The sequence below is a fragment of the Strongylocentrotus purpuratus genome, unplaced genomic scaffold, assembly GCF_000002235.5.
Source record: "Strongylocentrotus purpuratus isolate Spur 01 unplaced genomic scaffold, Spur_5.0 spur5_scaffold_11, whole genome shotgun sequence".
NCBI lineage: Eukaryota > Metazoa > Echinodermata > Echinoidea > Camarodonta > Strongylocentrotidae > Strongylocentrotus > Strongylocentrotus purpuratus.
The window spans coordinates 13,410,386-13,434,443 of record NW_022145596.1 but is presented as its reverse complement, the minus strand read 5'-3'; the positions used below and the strand labels follow the sequence as shown (position 1 = coordinate 13,434,443).

The window sequence follows — 24,058 nt, the reverse complement described above, 5'->3', positions numbered from 1 at the left end:
TGTAAAATCACGTGATTTTTACCTTTTTTGGGGGTTGGGCCCCCCCCCCCTGGCGCTCAAGGGGGGGGGGGTGCAAATTAAATTTTTTTTGAGGATCAAAAAAAAAAAATGCGCTCACTACCCCCCCCCCCCTCCCCCCCCCCCCCTCCCCCCCCCCCCCCCCCCCCCCCCCCCCCCCCCCCCCCCCCCCCCACTGAGCGAATTTTGGGCCGGCGCGTTTTTCAAATTTTCGGGAGCAAAAAAAAAAAAAAATTGAGGATCAAAAAAAAAAAAAAATGTGCTCACTACCCCCCCCCCCCCCCTCCACTGAGCGACTTTTCGGCAAGCGCGATTTTCAAATTTTCGGGAGCAAAAAAAAAAAAGTTGGGCCCCCTCCCCTAAGAAATCCTGGATCCGCGCCTGTGTTTCCCCAATGGTTTTCTATATAATTCATCTTTATATGGAGTTGAATTCAACCACTCATTGAATCATTGCATACTGCTTGGCCTCTCGATCATACCACTTCATTATTTTCTTTATCCTCTTTCTGATTTCTCTTTCACTTTTCTGAATCAATTTGATCTCCATATATTTTCGCTCACACACCCTCGTAAATTGGGTATTTCCATGATCATACAATTCCATTTCCAACACTCCTACATGTATACCATCTCTCTTCAAAGACCTTGATTTATATGAACGAAAATGTAACCATAAACTAAACACATTATTGATATCGGGCTTGACATTAAGCATCTACTTCTAGTATAGGAAATAATCCTGAACTGAAGTTTGTAACCCCTTTTCCTGAAGTATGACAGGCAGATTACTACAATTATGTTGGAACATTGTATATATATGTTATCAAATAATAACTAAACACAACAAAATTATATTTTCACATCCAAACTTTATTTGACATCAATCTTAAACACACTAGACAAAGCTTATTTAATAATCAATTATCACAAATTACAACTCTTTGAGTAATAACAACTGTGGCATTGATACCGCTGACGATTGTAGTGTGACCTAATCTAAAACACATCATAATCCTATATATTTAGGTGAAGTAACAGGACAATTTTCGAGTGTTACACATATTTAATGAATAAAATAAATTCAATTCAAATCATGCGCCATTCAGTGTACTTATTTTCTTGGGCTATATCATGAATTCAGCACAAGTTACATAATATTATCATGAGATTCGAAACGATTTGAGTAAAGGTCAAATAAAGATCTGCATTAAAGTGAACTGGTAACAATGTTCATGATTTCACAAGCAGTGAGCTGAAATAACAAGCCAGAAAGTTATAACTTTTCCAGTTCAAATCAGCTTCTGACCTGGTATACTATACCTCATATTGTCCAATAGGTAATGCACAAGAACAATGGTTTTCACGAAACCATGTAACACTATTCACACATATATTTTCAGTGAAGATATGTTTTTGAAATTATTTGTATTTACAGTGCGTTATTCCTTCATCAAAAGTTTAAGATACAGTATCACAATTTCAAAAAACTCTCTAATACAATGCTACCAGTTCACTAATTGTTATTAAATGCCTCTTGTCAATGTACTAAATTTGTAATGCGCTTATGGTAACTTTGCCTTGAACTTGTACTGATCTTCAATACCTAATATAAATAACCACTTAAAGAGGTAATGTTCAACACAGTAAGGGCTCAACATGATGTATGATCATGAACCCAACACTATACATATGCACATTAAGCCGGCACCCATTGGCACCAAAACAAATTGAACATCCTTGCCCAACTGTCAGCTATTGTAGCTTTAACCAGATGTGGTAGCTTGAAATATTCTATTTTACAAAAGTGGGCAAATAGCAAAAGATAATCAAAATAACTTGGATATGAATCATAATTACAACATGCAAGCATGCTCCATCAGTGCAACCATAGAATCCTGAAAGGTTTTACTTTCATTTGCATCAATTTATTGACAATTAAATTAGGCTGAATCTTTTATATTTTTCATTCATCACTTTGCTTTTTATAATTATGAAATTCTTAACCTTGAAATCTTGATGTTCTTACAGGTGTAATAATAATAATATTCTGCTTTTATATAGCGCATGATACATCAATAAAACGATGTGTCTAAGTGCTTTACAGATATATATATCATTACCCAGTCATCGGATTTAGGCTTGCCCGCACACAATGTATGCATGTTCTTCACTCCCTGGGGAGCATTCCGCCCAGTCCCCATTTTACAAACGCACACTTGCTCATCCAACTACATTAACTTTTGCATCCTACCGGGTACCCATTTAACACCTGGGTGGAGAGTGACAAATGTAGATTAACGTCTCGCCAAAGGACATTAGTGCTGCAGCAGAACTTGAACCCTGTACCTTGTGATCTGCAGTCGGATGACTTATCCACTAGACCACAACACCTCTATGATGAAAGTAAAGTTGAGTTATCACATTCCTGGAATCTGGTGGTACATGTACAAGAGATTACAGCACAAAGCAAGTTCAGGACATCTCCACCTGAAAATAAAATAAAAAGATATAGATATAGGCATAAATAAAATAGAAAAAAAAGTCAAACTGCATGTGATGTCTTGCCTGCACCTCACAATTTGCCTATTACGTATGAACACTACCAATTGATATCTAATGAGAAATTTGGTAGCATTCGGCCAAGTTGACTAAAAACAAGTGAAATGACCAACCACTGGATGGCAACACTATTCATTCACTAAAACATAATTGATTTTTGATCTTGGTGATGAAATTCTTCCTCATAATGATTGGGTGCAGGTTTAATGAAATTTGGACATATACTTCTGAAATGAGAATTTAACAAAAGGTTATTTTTGAAGCAAAATATAACACAAGTGACCATAATTCACCTCTGTCCACGACCTTAGATATGATAATTCTTCCACATAATCTACATGTATGATCCTTAATAATGATCGGGTGCAAGTTTCATTAAATTGCATACTTAAAAGTTTCTGAAGTAATATTAAACATTACTTACTTTTGACCTTGACCTTGACCTTGTTCATAAAATTTCTTCCACATAATAAAGTGATGCTTAATAATAGGCCATTTTTGTAATGTAGCCAAATTTAATGCATAAGTCTTTGTGAAGTGCCTCAATACATGTTATTTCATTCACCTGAAAAGAATAATAGTATTTCAATAGACAGAATCCGAACTGCATATATTAGTTGTTGCCAGCTTGGACAAACATTATGGCTTGACCTACCTAGCAACACTATATATATGCAGTTTGCCTTCTGACTATTGAAATACTATTATTCTTATAAGGTGAATGAAATAACTTGTACTGAGGCACTTCACAAAGACTTATGCATTAAATTTGGTTACATTACAAAAGTGGCCTATTGCTATGTGCAATTTTCATCAAATTTGGACATAACCTTTTGAAATGAGAGTGATTTTAAATTTTTGATGCAGGGGTAGGAAAAAGCGGTACCTACATTGTATGTCTTACTCTAGCTATGCAGACGAGACAAAAAATCTTCAGAGAATCATGACAATTAAATAATGACTTTGTAAATCACTCTGCTATCACAATTATTCTTTTGTTGAACAAACAAGACCTAAAGGAGACATAAAGAAGAAAAAAAGGTCAAACTGAATTACTAACCAGATCACACAGCACTCTTCACCAGAATGCAGCTAAAGGTCATGCCAGGATTTCTGCGAGAAACTTTCAACTTTTTATTGCTGGAAAACAAATGAAAATTTTCAAAAAATTAATTATTTGCCAAGTTGACCCGGCTGGGTCTTGTCATAGATTACAGTTTGAATTCATAAACATACCGTTTCCCTGGTTTTGAGATAAAAATTGGATAACTCGTATTAAGTAATTCCGTAAATTTCGCCTTTGGAAATACGTAATTTTAATTTTTTTAATTTTACATAGAAAAGAAATATGTATATTTTCTTCTGTCTGATTTTTTATTTCAATTAGATCTAAATCAAGAAAAATGGGGGAGAAAGTTTTTGTACCAGAACTTCCAGAAGTGGTACAAAATCGGTAGTAATCGATCAATCTACCCCCATTATGCGAGCCGTAAAAAGTACCATCTACATGGGAAATGTTGGCAAAAGTCCGTTTTATTAAAGAATGACCCATACCAGATGGTTATTTCTGTCTAACCCAAACCATGCTAACCCAATCCTGACCTAAACTGAAGTAGTATCACCAACCTAGACCGAAAAATCAGGTCAACGTCGTTATTCATAAGGACCGCTATTCATAAGGACCGCTATTCATAAGTTCCGCTATTCATAAGGTCCGCTATTTATAACACGGAATGAGGGTCGCTATTCATAATACCGAATGAGGGCCGATCGCTATTCATCAGGATCATTATTCATAATCGAAGAAGAGGGTCACGTTCATAACACGAGAAGAGGGTCGCTATTCATAATACAAGAAGAGACTCGCTATTCAGAAAACGAGGAGAGGGTCGCTATTCATAAATTTTAATGAGGGTTGCTATTCATAACAGGAGAAGAGGGTCCCTATTCATACAAAAATGAAAGTAAGAAAAGCAATAAACAAAATGATAATAAGAAAGCAAAATGGATAGGGGACACCCCACGGCTGTAGCGTATGTGCGGGGGTGGGGGGGAACGCCACATGGCCCTGAATGTTTGTAGAAAACATTCATTAAAAACATACTTTTTTTTTTTAAGAAAAAAAAGGCATGCCCCAATAAGATATGTGACCCATCATCCCGGGCCCTAGCCCCCTCCCCCCCCCCCCAATCAGTCTGACCAAGCTGCGCGATTCGGCCCACCCACCCTGAAGTATTTCCTTGGTACAAGTGCATATTATCGACAATTCTCGTCCAAGTAGTTCATAGATGGCGTAACCTGTGTGTGTTTCATGGGGGGGGGGGGTGGTGGGGTGTAGCACTGTTGCCATCAAGGGGCTGAACTAACATGTCCCTTATCCTCAGCAAAGGAAGGAAGCGACAGAGAGGGGGTTATAGGGACCTAAGTTATATACTATATTCAAGCTTTTCGTAAATACAATACAAGTAAGGATTTTCAAGATTTTAAGCCATATAAGATACGATTTTGTGACCTTAAAGATGAAGTTGAGTTCTGGTCATGCGATTGCATTGTGAAAGAAACGGTGTGGAACCGACCAGAAAAGGTTGATCATCTAGCATATAAGAATTTGTGTGTATTGCAAGGTTCTGGAATCATCAAAATGATAAGAAATGTGGCCAAGTCTTGGTAATTAAAGTTACAAACACTTGCACAGAAAGATGTATATGGGACTACACGAACACGTGGCGTAAAAAGCCGGCCCCCGATTTTTACGACGTTACATGCATATTTAGAATATGAAGGCATTTGAAGAGCCATGCTTTTCAGGGAACATGTCTTAACTGATATTCTTCCACACTTGCATAATAAGAATGAGTAATGCTCACAAATTATTTTTCACCTCTTCCCAGAACTCAACCTTCTCTTTAAGGCATTATGGGAAAGGTGGCGTCCCCTGTATCATGTCTTTTTAAAAGTATTTTTTTTCCTTTCAGCTTTGATAATTATATAGAGACATCCCCATAATCTAGCTAATATATTTCCCCCGCTTCAGTGGGGACAAGAGAAAGGAAAACAAAACACACCCATAATCCTGTCGTAATTTGTCCCCTTTGTGGGAAATCTTGCTCCCCCTCCCCCCCCCCCCCCCCCCTCAACTGAGAGTCAAACTTATGAACATTTATTTTGGTGACAATTAAGACGGTACATTTTACAAGGAAACCACCTCGGCCACCCCCCCCCCCCCCCCCCCGAAAATAAATATAAATGTTCAATATCTGACTGTTCGAGTCGTCATCATATAGGCGTAGGCGGCATGGGGGTGGAGGGTGGGGCTGGATATTTCATAATTCAAATTCAAATTTTATTGATTTAAAAAGAATCTTTAATTTGTGAATGTATGGAGAGAAAAGGTGAGTAGATCTACACAAATCACAGACCAATTGAGACTGTTGCAGTTTGTGTCAGTATCATCAGGACAGAGCTATTACCAGCCAGGCCCCTATTTCTATTAGTTATTAGCGTTCCCGCACAGAAAATGTACCCATGACATTGTGCACAGAATTTTTGGAATAGAATACTCGTCTTTCTATTACAATAATATCAAAAGAAAACAAAAGGCAAGGGATTGAAACAATTATTTGCATACTAAGTTAACTAACACTAACAGTAGTTAGATCTAAATCTAGACAAAATCTAGTCACTAATTTCAAAGTTAAACTCATAGTCTTAAAGCACCCTGACACTTGCACGATATTGGTTTGTGCATTGGTTTTCCCATTGTTTCATGTCATGTTTTTGCCATAACAGGAAGCGTTTGCGGAACATGCTGGAGGATGATCGAGGCCAAAGCGGGACAAAGCTTGAAATTTGTGGCAGAATTTTCAAAATGTTTAAAATTTTGGCACAACAAATTTGGTGGATGACTTTCGTGAACACTTCAGGAACTATGAGTATCCTATACGTATTCTACCTGTGTCCATACTGACCGGTGCGTGCCAATGCCCGAGTGACACGCATGTTTACGACTAGTTCACGATATGATTTACAAATAAATTGCTCATAATTTGTGCATCGGCTGCCGATACTTCCAGCAGTTTTTTCACATTACTTGCGCATTGTCTACGCATGGGCATTCGACGGCACAGAAAACTAAGGAAAACAGGAAAAGAAAAAGTGACCACTGCGCGCTGAAAGCATCTTGTAACACTGCTTGAATATTAATGGCATGAACAATATTTAAGTATGGAGTATATGCGGGAATAAAAATTTGTGGAAGTTTCAGGGTGGCTAAACTCTTATTTAACTTAGTCTAAACTCTAGTTTAAAATAAAATGAATAGTCTAGTAGTGAGTGATCGACAACCATGACCAACACCATGCATGCATTAACCGCCGTCCACACTTAATAATTTCAACAGTTAATAATAATAGTCTACCCATATTTTAAAACAAATACTGAAATGATAACACATTAGAGTTAGATTTAAGATTCATAATACGAACAATCGTCCGTCTTGACTTGGACCTATATATTGTCCATTGTCGATTGAAATTGATTTTATCTACATCTCTAGATTTACTAACACCGAAATCAACAGGTGGGACAACCCGAGTTTTGAGTTCGAAATATCTGCTTAAATGTGTTATAAATTGGTATAATTTAAGCAGCGACTTCAGATTTTCATTAAATTCATGCATCTAATATCATAAAAGTACAACTAGGTACACGAAACACAGTTTTCTTACCAATTTTTACATCCCGTTCAGACGCTGCTACAGATTCGACGGTTCATCGTCTGCTAGAATAGAAGGAGAGCGGGTTTCATGAACCGTCGAATGCGGATTCGTCGGTTCATGCAATCGCTCCGCGCAACGTTTCGTTTTTAGTAAAAATATAAATATGTTTTTGTCAAAAATTATCTCAAATCAGCATCTGAAAATTTGTCAGTAGAAAGATATCATAACAATCAACGCAATTATGGAAAAAAAAATATTTTGAAAAATTTGACAAAAATCGACGGATTCGACGGTTCATGTAAACGCTGACGACTTTTTCTCACAAACTTAGAAATACACTCTAAATTACAAAGTATAATATACCCTTACACGTACACTCGTTTTTTCCTCTTTTACATTTTTATCTAATCCTAAATTGTTTATAGTCCATCAAAGCGACACACAATACAAACTCACCCAAGCTATAGACGTCAGCTGCTACTCTAAATTCGAAATATCAATTACGAAAGAACGTTGACAACGTTGAGACTCCTTCGATAGTGTAAACTTTGTTGAAAGAACTGAAGATTAATTCATCAATATCTGCTCCTAATTTGTGCTTCAGACGCAATCAAGATGGCGCCGAGTCGCATAAAGACCAACTTCAAACTACTGCGCATTTGGCAGTGATATGCACAGTTTCAAATACAACCCACACTATGCAGATATACAGTGCAAAAGAAGGGCAAGCAAGAAGAATGAAATATGACAATTGATAGGCATGCACCGTTGCACTTTGTAAATGAAATGACATGAATGTGAATAACAGCAGACATCCATTGGGTCCCTGTTTCATAAAAAGTATCAGTGACGAAGAAGAATACCTGATAATAGTAGCCTATATGCTACAAATCCTTGAATTTGTCAATTATTGGCTGTGAAAAAAATTGTTACGGCATTTTGGTACTTGTAATTGATAACAAGTCTAATGAAAATAGGGCCCAGAAGATTTTTTTAGAAGATTAGTCATGGCATGGGTGCCAATGATCTTGCTTTTTAGTGGACTTGTTAACACATTGTATGCATACTTTTTTTAACAAAAATTTCTCTTGACGACTGAAAAGCTCGCCAGAGGATTGTCTGACATGCCAATCAATCATAAGAACATTACGCACAACGACAAAGTATGGTTGTGGAAGCATTATCTACATCCAGATTCATGTACATATAGAAACAATGACAAAAATGATCCTTAAAAACATATGTTTTAAAGACATAACATTAATAAAATACAGGAAGATAAAGAAAGTTATAATCTATACATTATAGGAATAAATACAAATTAATAATTGCTACAGTTTAAGAAATATAAGATAATCGCCCCTAGATACACCCCACTATATAGCACCCCTAAATGGCTGGGCCCACTTGGATTTGCCAACTTGCAAAGAACAATATCCATACACAGTGACGTAGATACGGGGGTGCATGGGGGACACTTGCCCCCAATTAAATGGCAAAAGAATAATATTCGAAGCATATATAGCCGTTTCTATACTGGTTCGATCTCGGGGTTATAGCAGGATGTAACGTACCCTGGAGCCTATAGAAACAGCCATGCGTCAATAGGCTATATCTATAATATTATCTGCAAAAACTGCTTACTAGCATATAGATTTCCTTGTTCCTCTATCTATAATGTAGTTGGTTATTGTATAATGCAATTGAATATTCTCGTAAAAGACCACTTCGTGAAAATTTTGGGGTCCTTGGTTGAGTGAATTCTATTTTTTAATAGAGTTGAGAAATATGGTAGTTTCAATTGCTCTTTGTATATACGCTCTCAAGATTGATATTTACAGCCATTAGGAGCCAGAGCATATAACACTGAGTTCCTATAGGACATAATTATATTCATTCAGATGGTCATATCTCAGCCAATACTTAACATATTCAATTGGTTTTCGACATTTGGACACTTTTTTTTTTAATGCTCTTTCGCAAAATGTAGAAAAAAAATTAAGAAATTCTAAAAATAGATTTGAATGACGTCACAGCTTCGGTACTCTATACTGTGGGGGGGGGGGGGTTAACAATTTTAAATCGGGCCGAAAAGACTCAACCAGCCGACATTTTTTCCGTTGGGGGGGGGGGTAAGGTCTTCTTTTTGAGGTCACCCATTAGCATCATTTTTTTTTTTGTATTATTAAAAAAAAAAAAATCACACTAAGGGGGTGGGGGGATTTCACCAAAATAAACAAATAAAAAAAAAAACCGGGGGGGGGTTTAACCCCCACCCCCCCCCCCCCCCCCCCTGCGTACGCGCCTGCAATGGAACCCCTTCCACAGAACTAGAGCATGGATAGAGCTTGACACGTTTTCGTACACATTTGATGCAGAACAATCTCACACGTTGTGAAAAAGATGTATATATTCTGTTATTCTTTGTCTGTGATTTCAACCTTGAAATATTTGCTTTCAACACAATACCCAACGATATTTTCCCAGCTATATCTATCTACAGGCAGTGGTGTACGTGCCTCCCCCCGAATTGAATGGCTAAAAAATGAAAAATAAATACAAAAAGTTTGAGCGAGGGGAAAGAAAAAAGAACAAAATATAATGTGAGGAGATAATTTGCTACAAAATGCTCTTCAAAGATTATACTGTTGAGTGAATGCACCTCTTACAACAGATTATGTAAAAGAAAAATCATGATTAAATTTTGATTTCATATCGAGTATTAAACCTGTAAACAGAAACTTGCTCTTAATGTTTATTGTTCGTAAATATCCTTGTTTTACAGTGGCTATATAATCTCATTATATTTACCATATTCATATTCTTTCAACAAGTACCCATAATTGTGGAAAAAAAGACGATATTGATTATTACTTTTATTTAAAGCAATTCATGTTAAATAGGATCGGTATAACAGGCATAGAAATGAAAAGAGTATCTCAATTATATTGTATGGTACATGTATTCTGAGATTTTGTTCAAATGATCACCTACCGAAACATATAGGTGATATAGGTTTCCTGGCTCCTCTATCCGATGTTATTGATTTATTGTATAATGGAAATGAATATTCTCACTTAAGGCATAAAAGAAAACGCCACAAATTTGGGATCCTTGGTTTAGACCCCATTCTCACTCACTTCCTAGACCGATCTATGCTAGACCGATCCACTGGATCCTGAGAGGAACGTTTCGTTTATGTTCACACTCGCGAGCTAGATCGCTCTTGTTGCTATGGTATAGCGCGAACGAGCTAGACCACTCCTATTGCTGGGGGTACGTAGCAAAGGTCTGCTGGTCAAATTTTTCGCGTGGAATTTAAAACCGAATAGAGTGCCTCAACTTCTGTTATATTTTGTTATTTTTTATCCTTCTATCTTTTCTTTTTCTTTCATGTTATTCTTTGTTTTTCCATCTTTCATCTTCTTTTCTATCTTTCTATTCTTTATCATCTTCTCTTTCTGTTTTTCATTATGTTTATTCTTTCTTTTATTTTATCATGTCTTATTCTATCGTATATCGTTGCTATCACGTTCTTTTCTTTTCCTCCTTATTTACCCCCTGCTCTCTCACTTTTTTCCAGCCATTAGACCAATCTAGCCTAGACCGATTTAGGAAGTGAGTGAGAACGGGGTCGTGTCCGTGCTTTCAACCTTGAAACATTTGCTATCCACACACTACCAGACGCTATTCTCCCAGCTATACCAAAGAGATACTACAAAGAGTAGTATCTCTTTGGCTATACATCATGTGTCTGTGATTTCAACCTTTAAACATGTGGTATCAACACAATAACCAACGCTATTTTCCCAGCTGTGCATCTACGTAGTGCACGTGCCCCCAAAATCGAATGGCTGAAAAAGGAGAACTAAAGTGAGAGCGGAGGGGGGGGGGGGGGTAGAAGAAGGAAAAGAAAAGAACGTGAGATAATATAAGGAGATAGTTTGCTCGATATTGCTCTTTAAAGATAAAACTATTGTGTGAATGCACCTCTTACAAGTTCCAACAGATTATGATTAACAAAACTCACGATTTGATTTTTGTTCAAAAACAAAGGGGGGTGGGTGTATTTTTTAAATATTTTTAAAAAGGTTAAATTTACCTGATTTTTTTGCAAGGGGAGGGGGGAACCAATCGACTTAAATCACTAACCCGGGGTTAAGGGCACATTTTTGTTGGGGGGTCCAGAAAAATTTAGCGGCGACGGTGAATAAGCGGGGAGGGGGGGGGGGGGTGGTGGAGAGGAGAAACATTAATTTTTTTTTTTTTTTGGGGGGGGGGGGATCTGGCATCCCCACGTTTGTTTTAAAAAGGGTAAATTTTACGTTATTTCTTGTTTTTTTACCATAATTTTGGGCTGGGGGGGGGGGCACGTCCAATCGGCCCATGGATCCGCGCCTGGACTCATGTTTCTCATTCTGTAATTCTACATGTCAAGCCACATCGCTCTCGTTATAGTCACAACCTGGCGATTCGTCAAATTAAGCACACATATCGTAGTAACAAGTTCTAGGGGGCTTCCATAACTATTAAATTATTATTACACACAATGCTTTTGGACGTTATTATCCTCTCGAAGTGAGAGATCTTGTCATTTCAAGGTTTGATTAAGAATCCTGGATGGGGTTAGAAGAGACCACAAAAATCAGAGTACGTAAAAACGGGCACTTCTCGTACCTGAAAAGGCCGGGGCACTTTCAAGAACAGGAAAAGAGGCACTAGGATTTCAATAGGGGCATTCAATTATAAGAGGCCAAAAGGGCATTTATGACAAGCGGAGGGGCTCTTATAAAAAAGGGAACATGGGCAAATATCGCAAAGGAAAGAGGACACGTGTCACAATAAACAGGGCACTTAACACAGGAAATTTGACACTTTTCAAAATAAAAGGGGCACCTCTCAGATTTGAATAGGGGAACTTATCAGAGCTGGTAAGAAATGAGGAATTAAATAGGCACTTATCTGAAGTAACAATTAAAGGTAATACAAAGTTTTGGTATGGGGTCATGCATTTTGGTTAAAATGTACACATCGGAAGTATATTCGATCCTGCAATATTCAGTGATCGTTGTCGTGGTTGAATTTGAGTCTAAAGTTATGAAATTTTTAATAATAAGCTCTTTATGCTGTATAGCTCCCTCTCAAGGTCAAGATATTAACTAAGCCATAAAACTTTGTTTCTTGACTAAAATCAACCGATTGGCTATTTCCGTTTGGAAATAATATATCACAACTACATATTCTGAGATTTTCATGGTCGCAGCGACAATTGTATGGCCGTAAGCGCTATTTGAAATTTATCAAAATTTACCAGGAGCACCAGAAAAATTTTATATTTAATTTAACTCAAAAGCAGGAGTGTTGTAGGGCCTAAATTTTCTAGTGCTCATAATACATCCACAGGGGCATCCAAATATATCAAACTTGTAAAGAATCACTATTTAGCCAATTTTCAAAATTTCCCAAAACTTTTTATTACCTTTAAGGGGCACTTTTTGGGTACTTGAAAAGGTGGGGCACTTTTCCTCCCTACTCCCCTGGGAGCGCCGCCTCTGAACCATAATATAACCGTGTATTACACTCAGATTCCTATACATAATTATGACATAATCTACTTGCCTTTTGCTAATTATTTGATTTTTATTTGATTTTATTTTATTTCTGCAGTTTTCTAAATATGATAAGTATAACTGAATAACAAAGAACATAATACACGTAAGGTATAATACAAAATATACAAACAATAATCACTTCATGTCAGAATGTTTTTTACATATATATATACATATGATAACAAAACTTAATATTTATATAACAATATTATTATAAGTTTGAAGTATTATTTGAACTATTTGTGGAAAATGCAGGAGACTGCAATCATACTGCATAAGCGATGCTCGACTAAGATGGCGGCCTCAAAATAAATATGAAACAAATACGAAAAGAAAATCTGCATTACTTCTTTCTAAATTTCGGGTGTAGTAACTTTAGGTTCTATGTTAAAAATTGAAAATGCTATACCAGTGCAATAATATATTTGTTATGAAGAGTTTTACCATGTTTATCTCGATTGTGTGATGAACATCTTTTTGAATTGATTGTGTTCAAACATTAAGATGGATTAAAACAAACCAGAAAATTGTATTCATTATGCACCATGTTTATTTCTGGAGTGGACTTAGCCTTTAGCCTATATAGCCCGGGGGTGGGGTTTAGTTAGCCCCCCCCCCTCCACATAGTTCGCCAACAAAAATGAACGCAAAAACAAATTGCGCTTTTTATTTTTTAGTCTTCTGAAACGCATCTTTTGAAACATTTTTTTTTAAAATCCGACCTACCGTTAAAAAGTCATGTGACTTTTTGTATTTGCATGTCAGCCCGAAAGTCGCTCATTTTCATGATTTGTGTACAAAACATATGGTAATCATTTTCCAAGAAAGAGATAAAACATTGGTCATTTGGTCTTGTTTAGGTCTTTGTTTGGGGGTCACTGAAAATAGTTGAATAGTTATAAATGAAATAAAACAACAAAAACAATCAAATACATCAATTAAAAAAATAAAAAATACATAAGAAATTATCAAGACAATAGATAACATGAGGAATAACCTGGTTCCAAATGGTCTAAAGAATATATATAGGGAATCTGTTTTAATATGAAAAAAATATGATTAATGGTAATAATGTGAATTGTATGACCTTCATTGCATAAATTACCATAAATATGCAAATTAATGAATTTTTCAAAAAAAATTGAAATTACCATAGTACATTATATTCTATATACTTCACTTGGCATGCATGCAAGTTTTCACGGCCGAGATCTTAGGGGGGGGGGGCCAACCCCCCTCCCCCCCCCCCCCCGGGCTATGCAGTTCAAAAATAGGGTTAAAGTTAAACGAGAATGCTTCTTCAGAAAATAAGACATGAAATATTTATATAAACTAGTCTTCTTTAGAGTCTGAATCAGAAGCTTCATTTATCCCCCCCCCCCTACTTCTTTCCTTTGCATCGTCCCCAACGTTTTTTTGACTTGGTTTCTTTACTGGAGTCTGCCTCCGAGCTGGTGCCAGGTTCCTGCTTCCTGGCCCTCCTCTTCTTGGGTTTCTTCAGTTCCACGGACGATTCTTCACTTGAGGATGTAGTCTCAGATCTCGTCACTCGTTTTCGCTTCGGCTTCATCATCAATCTCTTTCCTTCTCCTCTTTTTTATGGCTTCGCCCTTTTTGTGGAGCTGTCTTGCCTTTATTTTTCTTTGAAGTGTCCTGTTGTTTTGTTGTTGTTTTTATTTCCGAAATCAGATAAAAATAGTATACATAGTAAAATATACAAAATGAAATATTAATACATGTACATAGACAAAAATCGGTGAAAAGTCTAATTCAGCAATGTTCATAGAACATTACTGTTCTTCCTTTGGGGTCCTTACACTACAATATTAACATAATAGCGACATAAAGCAGAATAGAAACAAAACATAAATATCAGTTTTTAAAAATACCAAAGTAACAAAATTCAAAAATAAAAACATACGCGCACACACACACAAGGTTATGCAAAAAGGAAGGTATGGAAGGATCTTAATGTAGTTACATTTCGCGCTTCTTTAAACTCTGCTGACTGGTCGTGTGTTTACGATAATAACGACGTAAATTTATCTTTTAATAATTTCCTTAACATATTTCATAATCAATTAGATATTCACAATCCTAAATTTAAAGACAAAGGAACTACCTACAAAAATCACCGTTACTTCTATGGATTTCTAAATCACTTTTACGTTTAATTAACAGAAAAAATAACTTATACTATAAATGTAAAATGAAAGGTACTGAACAGGCAAAAGCTAGATACACCAGTTATAAAAATATTTTAACTAAAACAATACGATTAGCAAAAAAAATTACTTTACGAACCAGTTAACTTTATATCAGAACGATATTCAAAACACATGGAAGATTTTAAAACAAGCAATGAATTTATCCAATAACAAATCAGATATAACTAAAATTAGGTATAGTGATGATATTGTCGAAGATCCTGAAAACATAGCCAATACTTTCAACAACTTTTTTTCCAAGGGACAAACTTGGCTGAAGGTATTCCTCCTTCAGCCAAACATTTCTCGGATTACCTAGGCACACCCAACCCCAATACTATTTTTCTCACTCCTATAGTTAAAGAAGATATCACTGATATTGTATCTAATTTGAATAACAAAAAGAGTCCCGGCTATGATGATATTAATAATTTTATTCTAAAAGGTGTAATATCTTCAATTGTAAATCCTTTAGTACACATTCTTAATCTATCGTTACTTAATGCACAAGTCCCAGATAATATGAAAATCGCAAAAGTCATACCCCTGTACAAAAAAAGGTGATAAGTTGAATGTCAGTAATTATCGACCAATCTCTTTATTATCCTCCTTGTCGAAAATTCTAGAAAAAGTTGTTTATCGTAGAACTGTTTACTTTTTAAAAAATCATAGTATTTTTTCCAACTTTCAGTTTGGATTTAGAGAAAAACATAATACAGAACATGCCTTATTGAATTGTATTGACAAAGTAGCGCATGCTTTAGACAATTGCTCTCACCTGGTTGGTATCTTCCTGGACTTCTCCAAGGCCTTCGACACCATCAATCATGACATCTTATTATTCATACTTTTTCATTATGGGGTTCGTGGGAAGGCCTTGGAGTGGTTCAGGAGTTACTTATTCAATAGACGACAATATGTATTCTTGAATGATCATACTTCCAATATGCAAAACGTAAATTGTGGAGTACCACGGGGAAGTTTGTTGGGCCCTTTATTGTTTATTATTTATATAAATGACTTTTGTAAATCATCCGATGTCCTTTCGTTTATAGTTTTTGCAGACGATTCTAATTTATTTTATTCCCATAGAAATCCAAATTCTCTAGTCAATGTTGTAAATTCTGAACTTGAAAAAGTCACCCAATGGATAAAAGCAAACAAACTATCCCTTAACCTCCAAAAAACCAAATATATGTTTTTTTAGTAATTCTATTGAGACACTGCCCAAGAATATCATTTTTGATGATACCCCCATGGAAGTTGTTTCATTCATTAAATTTTTAGGCATAACTGTTGATAACAAACTTTCGTGGAAATATCATATAGATAATACATGTAAGATCATTTTACGGAATATTGGCATAATAAATAAACTTAAATTTCATTTTCCGACATCATCCTTACTCATGCTTTATTCATCTTTAATTTTACCATATCTGAAATATGGGATACTTGCTTGGGCAACACGCAGCAAACTCTACTAAATAGACTGTTATTATTACAAAAGAAGTATCTCCGTATTATTTACCATTCTGCTCCACTCTCACACACAAACCCGTTATTTGTTAATGGCAGACTATTAAAAACAAATGACCTGTATCTACTTCACTTAGGACAATTTATGTATAAGTATTCAAAAAAGACACTTCCACATATAATATTTGGTGCCATGTTCCCCCTAAATCGGTCATTTCATGATTACCCAACTAGACGGTCAAACGAGTTTCACCTACCACTTTTTAGAACTTTATTAGCGAAGAAGTCTTTTATGTATGATGGTCCTAGATTTTTGAATTCTCTAAGTGAAGGTATTAAAAATAGTCCATCCCTAAATTCTTTCAAGAAAAATCTAAAAACATATTTGCTCAAAATAGTAATATACAAGAATAATCTGATAACAGTTGGTAAACATCTTAATTTTTCCTTCAGGCCTTCATCATCTGCTCGATTAATTTAATATTTATTTGATCTTATGATCTTACCTTCCCAAAATTAACATTATAACTACCTTTTTCGGTCATGATTTGTCCTGCTTCTTCTTCCTTCTTCCCCCTTTTACATTTTCCTTCTTATCTGTTTTTACTTCTCCTTGTTCGTTTCGTGTTGTACATTGTATGTTGTTTTGTAATATTGTCTTGTGTTTTCTAAGTCTTCGTCGGCAAAATTTGAAACATTTATAAAAAAAAATTTTTTCCAAAAATTAACATTATAACTACCTTTTTCGGTCATGATTTGTCCTGCTTAGTTCTTCTTCCTTCTTCCCCCTTTTACATTTTCCTTCTTATCTGTTTTTACTTCTCCTTGTTCGTTTCGGGTTGTACATTGTATGTTGTTTTGTAATATTGTCTTGTGTTTTCTAAGTCTTCGTCGGCAAAATTTGAAACATTTATAATTTTATTTTTTTCTGGGGAATCCACAAACTACAAGCACTGCTTTTTAGTGGATACCCCCCCCCCCCCCCCCCCCATTTCCTCAGAAATTAAGAATTTCTTGTAATAATCTTATTATGTGCAAAGTTTATTTGTATAGTTTCCTGAAAAAATGAATTATGTATGAAAAAATGTAATATCTTTGTTTACCTTTCTGTTGGAAATGAAATAAATATGAATATGGATGTATTCTGGTAGTTGATTATATTGTGTCGCCCCCTATAGAAGAATGTTCTTTTGCAATTATTTTAATGCGGTTTAGGGAGATCTAGATTTTGGGACGAGCGAAATGAATAATTATGCGTGCGATATTTGATATTATTTGACATATAAGTATGTCATGTAATTATTTAATATCTTCAAAATCTTGGTACATAAAAGCTTTTTGTAACGGCAGTCTAGAAAGTCCCAATTTAGAGTATCATGAACATGTTGACTGGATGTATGAGAATAAGGATTTACTTCCATTATCACACGGCCCGCCCTGTTTTTAAGCTTTTGTAAAAGTGAAAGGGATGATTTAGTAGCGGACTGTCAAACCATGTCTCCACAGTCGAAATGTGAAAGAATAATGGTTTTGTAAATTAGATTCAAATCAGATTCATTTATAAACGACGTGTCTTACTCTACCAAGGAAACCAATAAGTTTACTAATTTTCTGACACATTATATTTATATGAGCAACCCATTTCAATTCATTGTCTATGTTGATACCGAGGTATTTTGTACTCTCAACCTTGACAATATATTTTGTATCTCTTATTTTCACATTAAGTACATTACACTTTGATAACATATGACGGATGCCAATGAGCATGGTAAAAGTTTTGGTATAATTAATTAATGACTTATTGCGAGACATCCATTTATCAAGATATTGCATTTTATCATTCAAGACAGATTCAGCAAAGGTGGAACATTATGTGAAAAATAAATTACAGTGTCATCTGCGTATAAACATTGATATACGTGATGGAATTGGTGATCAACAAAGGATGTGATTTCTTGGTTCCCTCATCTTGGCCCTTTCCATTCTTCTTCTTCTTCTCATCTCCTCCATTCTTGCCATCCTCACTTCCGCCGCCTCTTCCTGTTTTATTCTGTCTCTCACTATTATCCCCGTCTTCATATTCTTTTGCCTTCTTTTGAACCTTCTTCTTGCTCCGCTTGGATCTCTCACCATCTCCATCGCTATCGGTTGCATGTTTTCTTTTCAAGCCTCTCACGTCCATCTTTTCTGGTTCACGTTTCTCTTTTTTCCTGCTTAATCTCCTCCTTCGGGGCTTGGTATTATCATCAACACCATCACCTTCTGCTGTATCCAGTGTACTCTCCTCATTTGCCTTGCCTTCGCCTGCCGATTCCTCCTTCTTCTCAGTCTTAAAACTTCTCTCTTCCATCTGGGAATTGGACTTTCTTTCAGGGCTATCACAGTCCTCTGTATCGGTTCCACCAAGGGCAGAGTCGCTCTTGTGTGCATCGCCGAAGAGATGCTTCTTCACACAGACCTCAAACTCTCCAAGGACGGTCTTGACCTCGCCGATATGCTTCAGGGACAAGTTCATCTGGAGCCTCTGCATGTCAGGCACCTCATTTTTTAGTCGCACCAAGCTCCTCATGAACAGAGTCTGATTGCTGATGTTCCCTACAAGATACTGAAGGAATTCCTCAGCGATAGCTGCATCCTTCATCCTCTCCTTATTAGGTGCCTTCACTCCCTTCTTCTGTACAGAAACATCTGCCTTCTCTTTCTCCTTCTGCTCTATTTCAAGAGACCGTGCAAGGAGAGCACTGAACTCGTCAACAAATACTTTAAGGGGCGAGGATCACACACGTAGCACCTCCACTTCTTCTTTAAGATACGTTTCAATTCGTCTATTCCGAAGTTGAAAACGATGCAATGCTTGCAGAATGTCTTGCAGCAGAAGTCACAGCAGGATAGGGAACCGCCTTGCCCACACCAAGCACACTCCTCCTCGATGCCGTCTTCATCCGTCTTCCAGAGACATTTGTTGTAGAATTCGAAACATCCCTGAAAAGACACAAACATTTAAAGACAAATTTCCAACTATTACTGATTGAAAGGAATTAATCCATAATAATTGCTGACAATCAATAGACAGAGACTTACTTACTCACATTTAAAAGTCATCACAATAATCATATTACTGACATCTGAAATTCTTTATCTAGGACAATTTGAGATTTCTATTTGTCTCCCTTTACGTCCTTCTCATCATCCATGAGAATTTCCAATCACATGCATGGCTTGGTTTTTCCCCAAGATATATCTTCCCAAATTTCAAATCTAGTTACAACAAAGAAGTTAGAACAAAACAAATCCTACCACATCTTAAACCAAATGATTTTAAAAATAAATAAATATAAACTGATATAATCTACACTTCAAACCATTATTCCAATATACATAATGTTATTCTCATGAATCTCCAAAATGGCACTTGTGGTGATCTCTAATATACACGAACGCTCCTAACCATCATAAAAACTTTGGTCCTGATAATATGAACTTTGCTTCTGGCAAGAAGAAAAAAATGACATGTGAACATTAATATCCGAGATCTGATTTAAGTTGGAAAAAACATTTCTTTGCCCAAATCACATCACCCCACTCTCCCCACCCCTCCCTCAAATCACATCAAGCTTCCCAAATAAGTAGATAATTTAATTTGATTTATCAAATGACAAATTAATTAGATATCATACCTTACAGATTACCACACTTAAAACTGGGTGACAGAAGAAGGTTTTTCTGTAGAACGGGTTGACTCTGGTGCCGCATACCGTACACAACACAGATATTACAGGTGGGGGTGCATCTGCAAATGATGGAATCCAATAATAACTTGAGAGTAAGTTATAGAGTAAGCGACAATTCAAGATATAATTTGTATGCAAGTATTCATGAGGCTATAATCCATATTTGAAGACATAAAAGCCATGGTTTAACAATTTTTTTTAATTTTCTCAAATTTTTTCTCAATAGTAATGAGTTGCATAACTTCTCAAATAATAGATGAATTACAAAAAGGAGCAAAAACCTAATCAGTATTAAAAGGGCAAGCCCAAGTTTATTTTTTCTCACAGATTTCAGTATAGGCCTACTTGATGGTTGTTGGTAAGCTTGGATCAGACTTAAAGGTGAAATTCAAAGAAAATCACAAATATCAACTAATGTATCACTAGAAACTGGTAAGCTAACAGATGGCCATCGTACAAGTTTGAGGTCAGCTACATATCGGGTGATTTATAAAAAAAAAAAATACAACCACCTCCATAGCAGCTGGGATATACGAGAGATTCGCCAGAAAAATAACGATGTTTTAATGACGTCACAACAGGGACCAATACTGCCCAAGCAGACGACATCCCATAAAGAATGAACATAATTGCAAAGCTATTATTTGTCAAATTATAATGAGTTTAGTGTATATAAATGTAATGGCATGTAAACCGATCAAAATGGGACATGACCCGATTCTGATAACTAAAATCTTTTGCTTGTAAATACACAGGATAGGGGTTAATTAACAATCAAAGAAACCAGACTTTCAAATTGAAAAGCCCCCGGATTGATATTAAGGACGGCATTTGTTCCCTCTTGAAACGCCGAACATACCGGGGTGTGTGCAGCTGAATATACGATGGCGTCTTATTTTGTTTACAAGCGACAGATTCCTTTATTTTTGTATCGCTGCATTTGTCATCAAAATAAAACCATGTGCGGGGTTTAGAGTGAGGCAATAGATTATACATTTAGCCTGACGGTAGTGAAGTAAGAGAAAGAACTCAAGAGAAGATGAAAACACAGGCACTGAAAATGTGTGAGATGTCATGACACATCGTCTGCTTGTGCAAATCATGTCCCTGTTGTGATCTCACACATCTCAGCAGCGTTCGGAGAGCTATTCAGGTGCTATGCCGGGGCTGTATTTAAGCGTTTTGTAATTTATAATAATCATTACTTCGAATGTTTCTAAGCATTGAATTTTGATAACCTTGTCGAATCAAAGTTTCAACTTTGCAATAATGAAAATAAAGCTAGATTTAAAATCAATGAATATCTACTTTAACATGAAAGAAATGATACTTTCACATTACAAATCAAGTTCTCTATCCCACAATCCTTGGTCATGTATGGAACAAGCAATTTACAAGCAATTCATCATGAATTATTAAAAAAAAAAAAATTGTGGACATATAGGAGTATAGCCATGAATGATTTTGTTTTGTTCTTTAACAATCACCTCCACCGGTGAACTAAATATGATATTTCTTGGTCACATGATAAGAGAAAGCTAGAAATCATGAATCCAAAATGGACAAGCAAGCAACAACAAAAATTCACAGCAAGAGCCATACAGTAATTTTAGCACAACTGCTCAAGGGGTATTTGCATTCCACTCCATATCAGCTGATAAAAAAAACCTTCAAGTTGTTCCGTGTACCTATCTTTATATAATTAGGCAAGAAAAAGAATGCATTTGAATGTGGATTGTTCATAATAAATTCAGAAGTATCACAAATTCATGGTCTTAATGCCTAAATTAGGGGCGTCGGAGCGTCTTCCAAAGTGGGTGGGGCACCAACAAAACAGGGCACTTTCTGGAAAAAGAGGGGCGCCTTCAAAGGGAAACCTCAAAGTGAACATACACACATTGTAGACATTGGTATATACCCCTACATCGTCATGATTGTGATTAAACTACCAGGGATGATATCAATATTTGTTTCTCGCTTTACGTGGTACAAGATTCTGCTTAGGCAACATACACTGTTGCTCATAACGGTGGAACACAGAAAATGCAATAAATATTCCAATAATTTATTGCATTTTACTCCGGTCCCCAACATAAAAATTTATGGCTCAAGGCATGGGCACACAGAAGATTTTTTTATGTTGGGGACCGGGGTAGAATGCAATAAATTATTGAAAATTTATTGCATTTTCTTTCTTTTTTTAAATTTATGGAAACTGCCCCCTACCCTAGCCCCCGCTGCGTACAGTCATGGTTCAGTGACAAAACAATGGCCTCGTAACTGTGAGGCCCCAGGATCAACACCGTGTCGATGTGCTATATTAGTGCCCTTTTGTGAGGCATTAATCCTCATTACTGTCATTTATGACTTAAGGGCATAGGTCCCCTGGTTGATAAACATAGTAGCATAATATACATGCTTTAGCAGTCACGCAAAAAATATTGGCAAATTATTATTCAATAAAATCTGAGACTGTATACTATTATCTAGATCTAGTATTTTTAAATTATTTTTAAAATAATTCCATAAATTGGGATAAAAAAAATATTCCACCGTTATGAGCAACAGTGTACTTTGCAGTTGGATGTGAAGGTCTAAATATTAATTTTCGAGCGAGCTAAATGAGCAAGAAAAAATGTTAAGATTTGTGTGCTAGCAGAGCCAAAAATAACATCTCATGAAGAGGACAAAAAACAAACCCTAAGTTGTAAGCATAACGTAATGAAGAAAGACAGAAAAGAACTTGTATAAGTAACATGACTGTATACAACTATAAATGCGAGCGAGCGAAGAAAATTAAAGAAAAAGGGGCTCTAGGTCGCTTTGAATTAGGGGTGCATGTTATGGGGAAAAGAAAAGTAGGCACTTATCAGAAGGAAAAAGGACAGTTGAAAAGAAACACGTGTCAAAGTAAACAGGGCAATTGTCAGAGGTGAAAATGGGGCACTTCTTGCACCTGAAAATGGACACTCCACAGATATAAAAAAAGCACTTGTGAGAATAGAAACGGGGAATCAGTTGAAGGATAAGGGCTCCTTTCACATTTTAATAGGGGCATTTATCAGATGTGAAAATGGGGCGCTTCTTGCACCTGAAAATGGACACTCCACAGATATAAAAAAAAGCACTTGTGAGAATAGAAACGGGGAATCAGTTGAAGGATAAGGGCTCCTTTCACATTTTAATAGGGGCATTTATCAGATGTGAAAAGGGGCATTTTGAAAAGGGGAAGGGGCTCATATAACAAAAGGAAAAGGGGCACTCTTCCGAAGGATTCGAAGGAAATATGGTACCTATTAGAAAGGAAAAGGGCAAGTGTCCAAATAAAAGCGGCACTTATAAGAGGTGAAAATGGCATTTAAGAGAAAGGGAAGGGGCTTCTTATTACAAAGGGAAAAGGGCACTTATTAGAGGGGAAATGTGAACTTATTCAAAAGGAAAGGGAGCACGAGTCAAAGAAAAGGAACACTTATCAGAAGGGGAAGGGGTACGTACTTCTCAGAGATTTAAAGTGATACTTCTCGTACCTGACATGGAGCACTTACGAGAGATGAAAATGGGCACTTATGAGAATGGAGAAGGGACACTAATTGCAACAGGAAAGGGGCCGTTATTGAAGGAAAAGGGAACTTATCAGATTTTAATAGGGGCATTTATCAGAGATGAAAAGGAACATTTATGAGAAAGTGAAGGGGATCTTACGAACAAAATAGGGGGAGCACTTATCAC

General features: G+C 36.3%; 1 long non-coding RNA gene across 1 annotated transcript; it reads right to left on the bottom strand.

The window, feature by feature from the left end:
• Positions 1-869: 869 nt before the first annotated feature.
• Positions 870-7,598, bottom strand: LOC115922234. The gene is made up of 3 exons (XR_004063374.1): positions 7,307-7,598; positions 3,640-3,719; positions 870-2,507 (listed from the first exon to the last, which is right to left on the bottom strand). It is a non-coding gene; the product is annotated as an uncharacterized LOC115922234 (long non-coding RNA).
• Positions 7,599-24,058: the final 16,460 nt, after the last annotated feature.